This window comes from Silene latifolia, chromosome 2 (genome assembly GCF_048544455.1).
Source record: "Silene latifolia isolate original U9 population chromosome 2, ASM4854445v1, whole genome shotgun sequence".
NCBI classification, from domain to species: Eukaryota; Viridiplantae; Streptophyta; class Magnoliopsida; order Caryophyllales; family Caryophyllaceae; genus Silene; species Silene latifolia.
This window is the reverse complement of record NC_133527.1, coordinates 189,880,745-189,897,339: the sequence shown is the minus strand read 5'-3', so window position 1 is coordinate 189,897,339 and position 16,595 is coordinate 189,880,745. Positions and strand designations below refer to the sequence as shown.

Here is a 16,595-nt window from a genome sequence, read left to right as displayed (position 1 = left end):
TGAAATCAGTTCATAGACTATACATCTGAGATAACACCTATTATTGTTTAATTATTTTCTAAGTTTTATTTTAAAGTTTTGAGTTTTACTTTAGTATAAATTTTTTGAGCACATTTACTAAAATATTACACTAAAAAAAATATTATATTGCTCAAAACTATATTTATAAATGGTAATATGCTCAGAAAAAAAATGTGTATATGCTCAAAAACTACAAGGTCTAAGGTACTACCTCAGATGCGTAATCCTTTTTCTACTTTGAAATGTAAGAAACTACATAACCTGTTTATTAACTATTTTATTTTACCTTTGGTGTTAATGTCGTTTGAAACGTAAGTAACTACTTAATCTGTTTAACTCGTTTAAAGTTTGGTTAGTGCGAGATTGACTCGAATTCCAGGTCGGCTCAGGTACTAAACGACTAAACGAGTCCAGTTGAGTTACCGTTGGCTTGGCTCCTGAGCAGCTAGAACTTGCGTGATCAGATAATATTATCTTGATCTTATATTATATAAAAATGTTTATTATGGTTGGTTTGTTTCGACATATCAATGCTCTCGTCGAATATTTGTATATATTACCTTCGATTCTCGAGTTGTTGAAAAATATCGGGTCGAATTTCAACCATAAATTAAAAGTTCACTTAAAGTTCAAGTCCATCGGGTCACGCGTCAAGATTTTCGAGTCTTGGCCTTTGAAAAAAAAGCCGGGTCAAGTTTCAGGTCAGGTTGTCATATTTTGACAGGGCTAATATTGCTGTCATTATCAATAAAATCCAAATGTAAACACTTTAGATACTTCGTATTGATGTTTCAATAGAAGCCTTATTATGATTGTATTTTTTGGTGTGACATTTTGACGTAATATTTTATAATCATGAAAGAATCAATGCTTTTTTTAAAAAAAATATTATAACAGAGCAGATCATCTTCCCATTTTGTGTCTCATTACTTCCCTTGATGAGACATTAGCACTTTAAGATATAATATTACCATTTTTATTATTTCAAGTATGATGTGTCAAGATCTGATCTTCATGTTGTTTAGCCGGTGTTCATTTTTTTTTTGTTTACTTTTAGACGATCTCTAAATTCTTAGGCTTGTGGAAGCATTCTGTGTTTGCTTCTTTTGACAATTTTGTCGATAGGGACGATAGCTTGGTTTAATCTCTAAATTCTTAGGCTTGTGGAAGCGTCAATGGTCCTGATCCTGATCATATACATCAGCGCCATGCGCATCCGTGAAAAACGATGCTAAAAAGTTACCCCGTAGATTGCAACCGATGCTATAGGGTGTTATTCTACTAGTGCGTGCATGATCATGCTTTAGAGTCCTAACAACTTATAAATTGAACTCAATAAAATGCGATAAAACAGACGAGGCAAGAAATATAGTTGAAAACATACACACAACGAACATAACCGCCTTTAGATTTTATTAAAGATCTTGACAAGGTACATGGTTCAACTTAAAACTTCAAAACATTTACAGACACTAAACAACATAACTTATGACACAAAGACGATAAAGTAGAGCAACCACCATGCCCTCCGACATAGCATCAAGATCACCTACTTGGTTACACCGGATATACCTAAAGGCGGAACATTTAACTAAGTGTCCGAGTGCCAATTACACTGGGACGGAAGCATCCGCCCCGTCCCTTGTATCCTGCATGCACATACACCAACCACCGATGATAATAGTATTAGAATTTTGTTATTCATAATTATATTTACCAATTGTCATAAATTAAAGCTCAAAAAGTCAAACATAAGATGATATACATAAGATCGTTATAAAATAATTCTCCATTTTTTCAAGTCATTTCGATCTTTATGATTGTTCAATTATGTGACACGAAATTTTAAATAAATGTATGAAAATAATGACGACTACAACGGAAGAATTTTTAAACTCAAATAGATTTTAATTTTGACACCTAAGAAATTAAAATATTACTCAAAAATTCTAAAAGCTAGATAAAATTGCATATAAGTTCAAATCGATTTGTATTGGTTGTACTATACGCATATACATCTGAATGTATAATCTTGTTTGTGTGGATGACAAATTTTAGTCACTCCATCCCAATCATTTATTTACATCATTGGTTTACTTTTGATACTCGCAAACAATATAAACGTAAACAAATAATTTCGTCTTAATTGTTTGCTTTACTTTGATTAAAATAAATAACACAAATAATATAATAGGCAAAAAAGTAAATAAATGAGTGTGAAGAAAAAAATTAAACAAATAATTGGAACACATGAAGTTTTAAATAATATTCCATCCATCTCGCCATTTGTTTATCTGATTTTGATAAGACTAAAGAAAAAGGAGAGCACCATTAAAATTATTCCTGATATAGAAAGGTACAAAAAATGAATAAGACATCTAAATATGAAATAGGTAAATAAATAAACGAAACAAAGAAATTATAACTAAAGGTAAAAACATAAACAAATAATTGAGACGGAGTAGTATTATTACTATTATATGTACACGTACCTGAGAAGGTGGGCATGCACGAACACCAGCAGTTGGGACGGGAGCGTCCACCCCGTCCCTTATCTCCTACACATCAACCACCAATAATACTAGAATTAGAATTTAATTATTCACAATCATATTCACCTATTGTCATAAATTATGGAAAACTCAAGGCAAATTCTTGTTTCAAACGCCCATTTTCCGTCTAAAATAAGACAGACAAATATACAAAATTTTACGATAAAATTTAAATATTTTCCGTTACAATATTACCATAAATTTTTTATGATAAAATTTAAATATTTTTCGTTATAAAATTATAAAATTAATATTTTTTCGTTTTATGTTAAGACCGTCTCAATGGAGACCTATGTACCTGACAAGGTGGGCATGCACGAACACCAGCACTTGGGTTCAAACAGTGGAGTGTTGAAAAAGCTGCCATATTCACAAAGAGTATACTATTGTTTTGTAAAATGTTTTACTTTTGTAGTGTTTTTAATTAACTTTTTATATACCACATTTCACTAATATCACCCTATTTATAGAGGATTAGCAAGCTTGTTGAATTCATAAACAAATCTTAATATAATTCTTGTATTAAGACGTGTTAAATTACAAGAGCAAGCGTCAAGTGAGAATCGCCTAGATGTTGGAAATGCATGCAAGTGTTTAGTTTTGAGGGCAAGTGTCGTTTGATCAATCTTAATGCATGCAATCTGCCATTTTTTTATATCCTACTTCGGATCATCCGGATTTGTGCAAACAACAAAAAAAAAAATTTTATAGATTATTTTTATTGTGAAAAAATATTTAAAAATTTAAATGGGAAATCAATATGTTTAAAAAAATTAGTGTTAAGTTGTAAGAAACTACTTAACCTGTTTAATTCTTTTGTTTACGACCTTTAATTTGTTCGTAGTCTTCTTAACCCAAACAAAAGTAAATAATCGTTCGGAGAAATGAATTATCTTCTAAATGAAAATTGTTCCATCTGTTTTGGTTACAAGTAATAATGAGATAAGATAGCTACTCCATTAAAACACATTTAAAGCTTCGCTAGTGCGAGCTCAACTTGGAAATAGCTAAACGAGAAGAGTTTAATTAACGTTGGGTCATCTTGAGAAGCTCGTGAGCGGCTTGAACTTACCTGAATAATAATATCATAGTATGAAAAAAAAAACATTTAACGGTTAGTCTTGCTGAAGACGGGTCGGAGCAAGTGACGGACAATGCCACTCACAAAACGGATAGGGGGACAAGGTGGGGGCACCCCCATGTGCTTCCCTCTCTCCTCTATTTAGGTCATTTGTGAGAGGAAATGGTATCCGTCACTCCAAAGTGACGGATACGTGCCGTCTTCAATGAGATTTTGTGAACATTTAAAGCATCTCAATTACAGATTTAATACCCATTCTAAGTTTCTAAACAAACTATTTGGTGAATGGGCCCAATTTATACTTCTCAATCATAGTATGAAGAAAAACATTTCAACTTCATATACTCGGTATTAAATTTATTAACTCATAAAATTGCTCATACTAATTAACTATCAACTTTTATATATTTTATAATGCATCTGGAGTTAAATTTACTCATATGGATTTTAATGCAAAGTTTTATTATTTAAATCAGCATCATTGACCTTTTTTCTTTGTAAAGCCAACTTTTTTAAAAGTCTATTATACATTTATACACTCTTATGACATATAAGCGTATCGTGTTCTTGTCTTCTTATGTGTCATGAAGCTGGTCACCTTTATGCACTGATCGACTTAGGAAGGACGTATCTATCAGTTGGTTACGACTTTGTTTATGCATCTCTTAACACTCACTAGATGCTAGCTCTTCTTTTCATAATAAACCAATGTTATTTAGTCGTGTCAAATTATCAAAGTATTTAAATCAACACTGATTTTTTTCTTGGGGTAGCCAACTAATATTTTTTGTGTGTGTAAATTATATAGAAAGTCACAAGGGTGAATATATGACGCTGGCAAATTTGAACCCAAATTATAAATATTAGAGTAAATTGATAATTACTTCCTTTTAGATACCACTTTTTTAAAATTACTCCCTTTTGAAAACTTTTTAATAATTTACTCCCATAAAATATTCTCAGGTCAAAAATTGCACTCAAATACACTTTCAGGTGAAAAATCTTTATTTATGACAGTTTTGCCCCTGTCTTCTTCCTTTGTAAAACGTGTTCTGGACTTGCACCATTCGTCAACCCAACCATCTTCATCTTTAATTGCGAGCTCGGAATCGGACCTTCGTCTTGCCTCAACCACGCTGCCACCGTGGTACCCACACCTACTCCTTCAATCATCATCACCTCCGCACCATCATGGCAAACTTTAATTCCAAGGAGCAGCACCATTTCCCACGCCCCTCATCTGCCTTCAAGCGCGGAATCGAAATCGACACCATTCCATTCACGCACTATTGCAGCAACAACACCATTCGTCAACCCCAATTAAACCCAACAACATTCGTCAACCCCAATTAAACCCACCACCACCACCAACCACCAATACCCAACACAAACCACAACCAATATCGCCAATTTCTCGACAATTCTCCCCGACCACCATCAACCACCAATACCCAACACGAAGCACAAATATATCGCCCACACCAAAAATTCCCGACAAGAAAAACTTTTAAACAATTAAAATCAAATCAAATCCCTAATTTCTCCATTTTTCTCTGTCACCTGGGTTAGGAGGAAGAAGCGTTTTTCAAAGCTTCAATTAGTTACTACTCAGAAAAACGTTCTTGTCATCTGGGTAGTGTTTCTAATTTCCCAATTTTCAAAGTTTCAATTAAACACTACCCAGAAATCGTTTTTCAAACTTTCAATTAAATCTCTAATTTCCCAATTTTCTCTATCACCTTGTTTGATTTTTTGATGTTTTCGCCAGGCCAATAAGTGTTGGTGTTGGTGTGGTAGTGGTAGCATATTGGTGGTGGTTGGTTATGGAGGACTGGAGGAAGTAAGGGAGTGAAGGATGTGAATGATAAATGAAGAAGATGAACGAGAAGGGTATTTTTGTCATAAAAATAGACTTAAAATCAGAAAAATTAAAAATTGACGGAATTTGTCACCGGAGTGTCAATTTGGGTACAAATTTTGACCTGAGAACATTTTATGGGAGTAAATTATTAAAAAAAATTCAAAAATGAGTAATTTTAAAAAAGTAGTTCATAAAAGGGTGTAATTATTAATTTACTCTAAATATTACCCCTCATGATTTTAAAGAGCCGAAGTCTATAGTTTTCAACCATAACTGGGCCACTAAAACTCACTTACTTGGCCTTATAAGATTGTGGCTAAAATGTTTGGGCCCATGGTACTCTAAGAGCATCCGTAAAGGTGAGGCTTTCCATATTTTCTCTTTCCTTTTCTTATTCGTCCACCTCATTTTCATTAACTTTTCCATTTACCCTTCCCATTTCATAACTACGTCTATGCAACAATGGGTTCCCCAATTCACACACAAAAATTTGAAAACCTCCCCAGAAGTAACACAAATTGCCTTACTTTTTTTTGGGGGGGAGCTCTCTTAAAAACAGTGGAACCTCAAATGTTGGGGAGCTTGATGCAACAATGAGGAGCCCCATATGAAAAAAGAGAGTGTATATGGGGAATTCGATTTCCACCTTTGCGGATGCTCTTTTCATAACTACATCTTTGCAATAGTAAGGTTCCCCAACAACATAAATTTACATACAATATTGTTAGGGAACTCCATTGTTGCATAGATGTAGATACAAATTGGGGAGGGTAAATGGAAAAGTTAGTGGAAAATGAGGTGGACGAATAAGAATAGGAAAGAGAAAATATGGGGAGCCTCACCTTTGCGGATGCTCTTACTTTTTCTTTTGGGAACCTCCTCTAAAAGTAGAGGAACCCCAATATTTAGGGAGCTTGGTGCAACAATAAGAAGACCCATTTGAAGAACGACAAGGCAAATAGGGAGGTAAAATCCCACCTTTGCAGATGCTCTAAGATCGTTTATTGAAGGATACAAGTCACGGCTAATTTTCTAATGTCACAGAGGAAAAGGCCATAGATTAATGGACCGGGTTCACGATATGTAATATGCAATAAATGAAGTACTCGAGGGTAAATATGTGAATTTTTTTGGTCCACACCATCTTTCCCATATATCGAAGACGTTTTAGTCTAGTTGTTAAGACAGAAGTATCTTGGATGATAGGTCTGAGGTTCTCCCCTCCCCCCACTATTATAATGCAATTAAGTGTGCGATTTGTTAGAAAAAAAAATAAAAAATAAAAAAACAAATCAACATCTCGCCAATAAATTACTAGCTGAACATGAGCATTGGAAAATGATTATTCTAATTACATATGTAAATTAATTTCACAATAGGATATATCTCACTTAAATCGCATTCAATTAGGGTTGGTCAAACATTCGAGCTGTGCGAGGTCGGGCTTGGCTATGCGGATCCAAAACCAGGTGACGAGAGGGGCGAGACGGTCTGGCCGGGCCGAGTGAAGATGGACATGGAATCGGCCCGAGGTAGGTTCAATGGTAGGCCACGGTTGAAGGCGTGTCAAGGGTCGGCCAGGACATAGTCCCGACCCTTAATTATGGTGGGTGAGGCCGGGATACACACGAACCAAATCTGCATTTGATAGCCTCAAAAGTCACCTACTGCATTTGTTATATCAGCAAGAGTCCCTTGTGATGGACATATCCGTCATAAACTTGTGACGGGTCAAATACTATCCACATGGGTAGATAAGACAAAACAGAATGCTACCTCCTAGACACTTTGATTTGCTTTCTTTGTCATATCTTCTCATGTGGATAATATTTAAACCGTCCGTCATAAATGAAAATTTTAGCGGTAATATTTGTAGTAACATGAAATGAGGCGGCCACATGTTGATACCCATCTACAATATCTAATTTGTAAACACGTGTCATAGACGGCAACAATATACTTTGTACGTACTTACTATTTTTGCAGTAGTCATGCATGGAATTCAGAGAAATGCAAAAAAATGTAGTTTGATGGATGAACTTACTTGAAATTTTGTGCACAATGGAATCACACATGACATGAAGATGGTGCACCGTTAGAAAGATGGTGCATTCAAACTAGAAATTGCGTTACGTTGCGTGACATGCAAACTGGAACTGCTAAACGGTGACTCAGATAGCCGCCATTATATTACCATTCTCTCTTTAGATATTTGTGGTCGCGTGTACTCTTTACTTTACTTAGAATGAATTAGGGATTATCGATTTTCGCGCTCAAAACTAATCTAAGACAGAACAATATGAATTTCGGGATCCTAATATAATATGAAAAATGAGCTAGTGTTACCGGGTGACGTCTAAAATCAACGTCACTCTCTCTTATGCAAAAAATGAAGATCCCATTAATAATGAGACGCGCATCACATGCAAAAAATGAAATCCCCAATAATTAGGGGTATTTGTGAGGAGGTGACGCCAAAATTGAACGCTAACTTATCATTATCCATAAAATATTCATTTTTTGGTTCTTTTTATCAAGTTGGTGCAACAAATAATTAAAAACATAGCTTCAACAAGTATATAAATCAATTGCAAAACAAGAAAAAATATCGCAATCATCATATCTTCAAAAACCTATATTTCCCTCTTAAAATCAACATGAAACCCCAAGAAGAAAAGAGGGATATATCTCCGTTATGTGACGAAAACGGGCACGACGACGTCGAAACTGGATCACATACTAGGATGAATCAAATATGGTCCTCCCCAACACCCCGGCCCAAAAGGCGCAACTCATCTCCTAGTATATTAACTTTACCGGAGATGACATCGCAGCCTAGCAACTCGGTCAAACTCGAGCTGCTAAGCGATGATCTGTCAGACGAAGATGAAGACGAAGATGATTGTTTAACGGAAACTTCTATTCATGATTTCGAGCAGGAACTCACTCAAGTATACTACTTCTCTTTATCATCTTAGTGATGACTCGATCATTTGTTTACCTTTAAAATAAATAAAAAAGTTGAACATATAACTTGTTGATTTGTTTTATGAGATTAATCTATTCGTAGGGCTTACCGATAAAGCGTTCCCGTTCAGCTGAGCTTCATAGTATAATATCCAAGAGGGTAAGTGGGTAACTCTTCTTTCCATTTATCTACTTGTTTTTATTATCTACTCGTATATCGCTATAACACGTACTTCCTCCGTCCAAAAATAATCTTCCTAATTTCCTTTCGCAATAATCTTCCAAATCTCCTTTCTAACTAAAAAATATTGGTTTTTTTTGTGCAAACTTTACCACACTTCACTCTCCTTTTTATTATTTAATTATATAACTTTGTTCCTCTGCATTTTTACAAATATTCCGGCTGGATCTGAGTAAGTGAATATTTGTAAAGATGCGCGGAAACCAATTTATATTTATACACGAGTAACGAGTTTGCTTTATTATATTGTTTCATCTGTCTAAAAAAAATCATTTATTTACGTTTGATTAAAATATTCTCGTTAAAAAGAATATATATAAAAGGTAAATAATATATATAATTTTTTTATTGTTGAATCATGAACTTAGCTTGTTTTGTAACTACCAGAAACGACAAGACCGAATCGACAAGAAGATTAAAGTCCTATAAGATCTTGTGCCCAATTGTGAAAAGGTTAATTAATCTCAGCTCTGTTTTCCTTTTTTTTTTCCCTTATAATACTTGTGCAAATATTTATTGTTTATGTAAACTATAAAGCGCGTAATAAGGCCGGGGTTTGAATTCAGATCATGACTGCAACTTATTTTTGTTGTACGTATTTTTGTGCTAACATTCAACTAATTTGTGCTTACTATAGTTTTTGTTGACTTTTCCAAAACTTGATAGAAAGACGAAGTTTCAATCATTGAAAATGCAATAGACTATATGAAACAATTGAGGTCTCAAATTGAGGTAATTAATTTAGAAATGACCATGATCATTTACTTAATTAACTGCGTGTTCTTCCATTTGACATCGTAATTTGTTTAAATAGACAACGGAGAAGCGCCTACAACGGCTACAACAGGGTTTTGCTCATCAACAAATGTCGTTCTCGACCATAACTCCGTTCTCGCATACAAGACCTTTCTTAGGAATGGGAATGTGCTACTGCTGTTGCGTTCCATACGCACCTTTCTTCCAAATTCAAATGGGTTATGCTCCAATTTAGTCTAAGTTAGTTTCCTATAATTAAGTTATGGTTCCTAATAATTAGGATAATGTAGTCTTGTATTAGTGCATCACTTTGTTACTTTGTATTATATTATATTATAAGGCTATTTAAAGGCCAACTTATTATGTTTATTATGTGAGCAATTCATGTTATATGAAAAAACTTCTCCCTTTTCTCTCCAATTACATTTCCTAAGAAATTCAACAATTAAGATACGTGCTAATTTCAAAGAGCAAGCGTCAAATTAGAATCCCCTAGATAGAAATTCAACAATTAAGATACGTGCTAATTTCAAAGAGCAAGCGTCAAGTTAGAATCCCCTAGATATTGGAAAGGAAATGCATGCAAGTGTCTATAATTAGTTAAGAGAGGAAGTGTCATATAATCAATCTCAAATGCATGCAATCTACTCATCCGGATATGTGCCCAGCAAGAATTCTTACACTAAAAATAGCGCTGTGAATCCTCCCTCACCCAAAAAAAACATAAAAAAATTAGGTTTTATTTAGTAAAATTAACTAAAAAGGTAACTGAATTAGGAACTGATTAACTAGCTGATTATATAAAAAAATGTTTCGCAAACTAACTGAAAAAGTAACTGATTTTGATAAAATGACATAAAACGATATGATAATTATTTAATAATATAAACTTAAGGGGTAAAAACTGTTTGAGCCAAAAATCACATAATAGAAGAAGACCCACTTAATAAATAAATGGACTTAATGAGAAGAGGGGGATCCCACGGTTGGAATAAACACGAAGAAGGGTAATGGGCCAACATGTACGCAGGAGAAGGTTGAAGCCCATTGAGAGAGGCGTCTGGAATTAGGAAAGGGGGAATTAGGGAGATGTCAGGGAGATCAGAGGGAATTCAAATGGGTCGCCGTTTCTTTTCGGGCTCTAAGCTTGCTCATCGCAAACTGCCAACCTTTCTAGGAGGTTTCAAATGAATTTTATCGGGCAATTAAATAGGCTTTACCGTTTTGTGACGGATTAGCGGAATAAATTATGCAAACTTGTGTAATAGATTTGTCGAATGGAATATACTCCGTCTATAGTTTATATATATATAGAACGGAGTAAGTATTTCGCCTATTGTAAAATAAATAAATACAAATTTGATAAAAATCGACAACATTACAACAAAGTTGGGACTCAATTTTATTTTCGCAAAGGAATATATTTCGAACACCTATTATATATAAGGATACAAGTCCAACCCTGTATTATACATACTCCTTTTGGGCCAATGCGGAAGCTTGTTTATTTTACTTTTTTATTTTAAAAGGTAAAAAAATGATTAAGATAAATGGATTAATGTCTGATGAGTTCAAGTCAATTGCCTCTAACAGTGCATGTTTCGCTTTGGCATCATCGCTTGGCCACCGTATAAATGCGAAAAGTCCTCAACCGTGCGTCAATGAATTTAGAGTATAAATGACATGAATTGTACCCGATAAAATAGATAAAGTAAGAAATAAACATAGTCTAAAACATAATATGTAATCCAGTTTTTTACGCTTAAAACGATAAGGGAGATCAACCGATCCTTTAAAACTTCTAATTTTTATCCACTATAGGTATCTTTATAAGTTGACTGATACCGAAATCGTAAACCCACTGTCTTTTTTTTTTTCGTACATAAGAGAGGCAAAGCCCTGAGAACTAATTAATAACTACAATTGGTCTCCCTTGTGACGGGTTACCATTTGTGGCGGATATTTTGTGAGATAAAATGGTAACAAAATGGGTTAGTGGAGAAAGGGGACCACATGAATAGTGTTGCAGAGAGAGAAAAAGTGGGTACATTGTGAGGTAAAGTGGTATCCGTCACAAGCTTGTGACGGATATGTCATGTCTTCAATGAGAATTTGTGTAATAATTAAACGAGGAAAGGAAACGCCCAAGACATCGTCCACACCAACTTCGTTAGAAAATAATGATGTGGTGGTGACCGGAACTTATTATCATTGTGTTGACATAACTATTTTGTCCTCTGAAATCAACGGTTTCTTGAAGTCATCAACCATCTATGATCTATAAGTACGACGTTTGTTAAGTATAGAAGAATTTTTTTCTCCACAATCAACTCATTGTCGTGTACTCGTGTCACTTTCAACCAGTGGCGAATCTTGGAGTGAACAATAAAAGAGGCCGAGGTTTAAAATATTGATTTCGTGGATTAATAAAAGACTCGGTCGTTGAGTCAAGGGGGCCTGACTGATAATTTTGCATTGTAATATGAAAACTCTGGGGTGCCGGCCCCCTCTCCCGGCATAACTAAGATACTCCACTGCTTTCAACCTTCTATCAGAGGATAAATAGTGTGTCAATGAATTGTGAACTTGACAAAGAAGACAAGGCAAAAACTAAACAGTTTAGAACATAAAAGAAGCCTTTAGATTTTATTGAAGATCTTGATAAGGTTCATGGTTTAACTAAAAAGTCTAAAAAGAGACCACAACTTAAAAACAAAAAACAGTTACACGCTAAATAAATAACATGACCTGAGACGACTAGTACTCAAGACGATACACTAGAGCATAACCACCATGACCATACATACTAATTAAGAAAACTTGAATAAGGCGAATCTTGGGCGTCAAGTTTAGTAACTTGTTTGGACGTCAAGGAGAGTGCATCATTGAGCTGAAGAAGGAAGGTCCGCAGAGCTTAAGGAAACGTGCATAGGCGAGCACAAACGCCGGTTGCCATATCTTTCCTTATTCAAGTTTTCTTAATTAGTAGTCCACCTGGTTTTAGAAAAGTTTCCAACTTTCTTAAAATCCGGTTTAGTTAATTATTCTATTGTAATTTCCTTTAATTATTTCCTAAAAGTATTAAGATTATAATAAGGCAATTTTGCCATAGCTTAAGTCGTGTAAGCTCAGGGACGTCGGTTGTTTCCTTATGTCCTTCTAAGAGTCGATCTAGCTTAGTATAAATAGGGCGCTCCTGTATCCTTATTTCACATCCAAAAATTATCAATAAACTTTCAAGTTTCGTTTACATTGTGTAAGCAACCAGATTCGACGAGTTTCGTTCCAAATCCCGTTATTGTTTGACGCGTTTTCGAACATTAATCCGAGTTATAATCAATAGGACTTGATTATAATTCACCATTGGTTGAGCTATAGGTCTAGTTCAAGCAAATATCCTTTTATTTACTTGTTTCGTTTATATCATAAAAAAAAAAAACACATAAAAATTACTAAGTTCACGTTCTGAATCAGACAGTCCACTAAACCATTCAAATCAGGTTAAATACGAAAATCAGACAGTCTTCAGCATTATCCAGTTTTATTAATTCCGCTGCAACTCTAACGGATCATATTCATTCAAGTAATTTTCGTATCACCATGTTTGTATGATCGCATCCTCAAGTCATCGGCCATCTATGAGTACAACATTTATTAAACATATATAGAAGAATATTTAATTTTTTCCATAATCAACTCATTGTCACCTTTCAATCTTTTATCACAAGGCAAATGGATAGAGAGTGTCAACGAATTGAACCCAATTCAACAAAATAGATACGGCAAGAAATAAACCCGAGTTTATTTAGAACATAAAAGAAGCCTTTAGATTTTATTGAAGATCTCGATAAGGTACATGGTTCAACTAAAAAGTCTGAAAAGAAACGAGTAACTTAAAAACAAAAAACATTTAGACGCTAAATAAATAACATGACCTGAGACGACTAGTACTCAAGACGATACACTAGAACAAAACCACCATGACCATACATACTAACAAGATCACCTAAAGACCGTAGTAACCTTGAGTGTTGGGACAATACATCTTACACCGGGACAGAAGCGTCCGTGCCGTCCATCGTCTCCTGCGCAACAACCACCAATAATACGATGAGAATTAATTAATCGAAACAAATAAAGTCATTAACGATGTATTAATAAAAAAACAACAGGATAACAAACTTATATACCTGAGAAGGTGGGCATGCACGAACACCAGCACTTGGGATCATATTGTTGATGGTTGAAATAGCTGCCATTTTCACAAATACTTTTATTGTTTTTTGTATGATCGATTCGCTAAATGTATGTTTTACTCTTTTGTTGTGTTTTTAATTTGTAGTACCTCCTTTCACTCAACTCGCTCTATTTATAGATGGTTAGAAACCTTATTCTTGTATTGTTAATAGAGCTGGCAAATAATGAAACGACACGAAAACCCGACACGAACCCGACACGAAATTAACGGGTTTGGGTTGAGGCTCAATGACCCATTTATGTAAGTGGGTCGACACGAACACGACACGATATTTAATTGGGTCGGGTTTGGGTTGAGCTCTCTAAACACGAACCCGACACGAATGACATGTTTAATAAATTAATCCTAATTTTTTTATCTTTCATCACATAAATATACTTAAAACTTTCCAAATATTGACATGACACGAAAACACGACTCGAACCCGACACGATATTAGCGGGTTAGGGTTGAGGCTTGATGACCCATTTATGTAAGTGGGTCGACACGAACACGACACGAGATTTAAACGGGTCGGGTTTGGGTTGAAGGGTTTGTGACCCGTTTACATGTGACACGAACACGAACCCGACACGACCCGATCTGTTTGCCAGGTCTAATTGTTAATCGTTTGCTTGGGACGTTCCAAGCGCAATTGTCGCCTCGATCAAACATCTAATTAAGAGATCACGTGATAAACTCGGTCACCTATGTAATCTCTAATATTATTCTAAACCTAAAGAGTAGTGATAAGATTCGTTGAGGTCACGTGATAAACTCGGAAACCGTAACGGTTAGTGATAAGATTCGTCAAGGACAATGCGAGTGGATAAGTATGATAAGCATACAAGATGTTAATAAAATCATTTCCACTAATTCTGATCTTAATCCAGTATTCCGTCTTAAATAATATAAGGAAAAAAAAAATAGAATGTTAAGAGAATGACAAATCCCTCCTATTCCATGCATTTGATAAACGAAGAAGGGGGAAAGACACCGGAGAAGGAAGAATTAATCTTATTATTGAATTAATTAGTAGGCTTAATTAGGAGATACAACGTATATATACAATACACAAAATATTAGTTACCTAAACAAGAGCCTTAATCAGTGGAAACTAATTATATGATATGCTAAATTAGGTTAGATATTATACACCTAATATTTATGATATTATGTGAATATCATTTAACACTCCCCCTCAAGTTGGAGCACTTGACAAGCTAATGCCCAACTTGGATCGAAGAAAATGAAATGCTTCTCCTCCTAATGCCTTCGTAAAGATATCCGCAACCTGATCTTTACTCCGTATGTAAGAGGTCGAAATGGTCTTGTGTACAATATGATGACGTATAAAATGACAATCCACCTCGATATGTTTTGTTCGGTCATGGAAAACCGGATTTTTAGCAATGCTCAAAGCCGAGGTATTGTCGCAAAATAACTCCACTGGTGGCTGATGATCAATGCTGAGTGACTTGAGAAATGATTTAAGCCATATGACTTCACTAGTTAATGCACCCAAAGCTCGATATTCAGCCTCCGCAGTTGACGTGGCAACCGTTGTTTGTTTTCGCGCTTTCCAAGAAATGGGTGAATTTCCCAACTTCACGAAATATCCCGTGAGAGACCTTCTAGTTAAGGGGCACCTAGCATGATCGGAATCCGAGTACCCACGCAACATTAAGTCACCGTTTCGTTCTATCACTATTCCTTCTCCCGGACTCCCCTTAATATAACGTATGGCTTGTAAAACAGCATCCATATGCTCCTTTCTTGGGGCGTGTACAAACTGTGACAAAATGTGTACTACATATACCAAGTCAGGCCTCGTAATGGTCAAGTATATAAGACGGCCTACCAATCTCCGATACTTCATAGGATCGTGTAATAAATCTCCATTTGCTAACGCCAATTGGTGATTCGGCTGGATTGGTATGTCTACTCGTTTTGCTCCTTCCAAACCCGCTTCTTTAATAATTTCTAGAGCGTATTTTCTTTGACTAAGAAAGAGACCCTTAGTACCGGATGCAACTTCAATTCCCAAGAAGTATTTAAGCCGTCCAAGATCCTTAATACCAAAACTTCGATCTAGAAAAAGCTTGAGACGAGTGGTTGCTTCATCGCTATCACTTACAATGATCATATCATCCACGTATACCAAAATCCCAATAAAAATTCTGTCTTTATTATAAGTGAAAAGTGAATAATCAGCCATGGATTGAGTGAAACCGTACCTTGTCAATGAATCGGTTAACTTGGCGAACCAATTACGGGAGGCTTGTTTGAGCCCATATAAAGACTTCAACAGTTTACAAACCTTAGTCGACCCGCTTTGCTCGAATCCGGGTGGCATCCTCATATACACTTCTTCATCTAGATTTCCGTGAAGGAACGCATTATTGACATCTAGCTGGGTAATAGACCATCCTTTTGAGACCGCTACTGCTAATAAACAACGGACACTCGTCATTTTGGCTACCGGTGCAAAAGTCTCATGGTAGTCCACTCCTTCGATTTGAGTATATCCTTGTTCTACAAGACGGGCCTTATACCGCTCAATTGTCCCATCGGCCTTATACTTCACCTTGTAAACCCATCTACACCCAATGGCTCTCTTTCCCTTTGGAAGATCAACGACGGACCATGTACCATTAGCTTCTAGCGCATCGAACTCCTTTGTCATTGCATCCTGCCACTCCTTCACTTTCGAAGCTTCTCCATAATGTCGTGGTTCACGAATTTCGTCCACTTTGGCTAGAAAATTCCTGTAATTACCAGAAAAATAACTGGTAGTGACATAATTACTCAAAGGATAACGAGTACCTTTCCCTTTGGATGAAGGCTTGGACGAGTGAGCACGACTTGGGGGGTCTATA

The 16,595-nt window shown here is 35.5% G+C and overlaps 1 long non-coding RNA gene across 1 annotated transcript; it reads right to left on the bottom strand.

Annotated features, from left to right (window-relative positions):
* Positions 1-13,279: 13,279 nt before the first annotated feature.
* LOC141631905 (uncharacterized) lies at positions 13,280-13,873 on the bottom strand. The gene is made up of 2 exons (XR_012537726.1): positions 13,670-13,873; positions 13,280-13,564 (listed from the first exon to the last, which is right to left on the bottom strand). It is a non-coding gene; the product is annotated as an uncharacterized LOC141631905 (long non-coding RNA).
* Between the last annotated feature and the right edge of the window lie 2,722 nt (positions 13,874-16,595).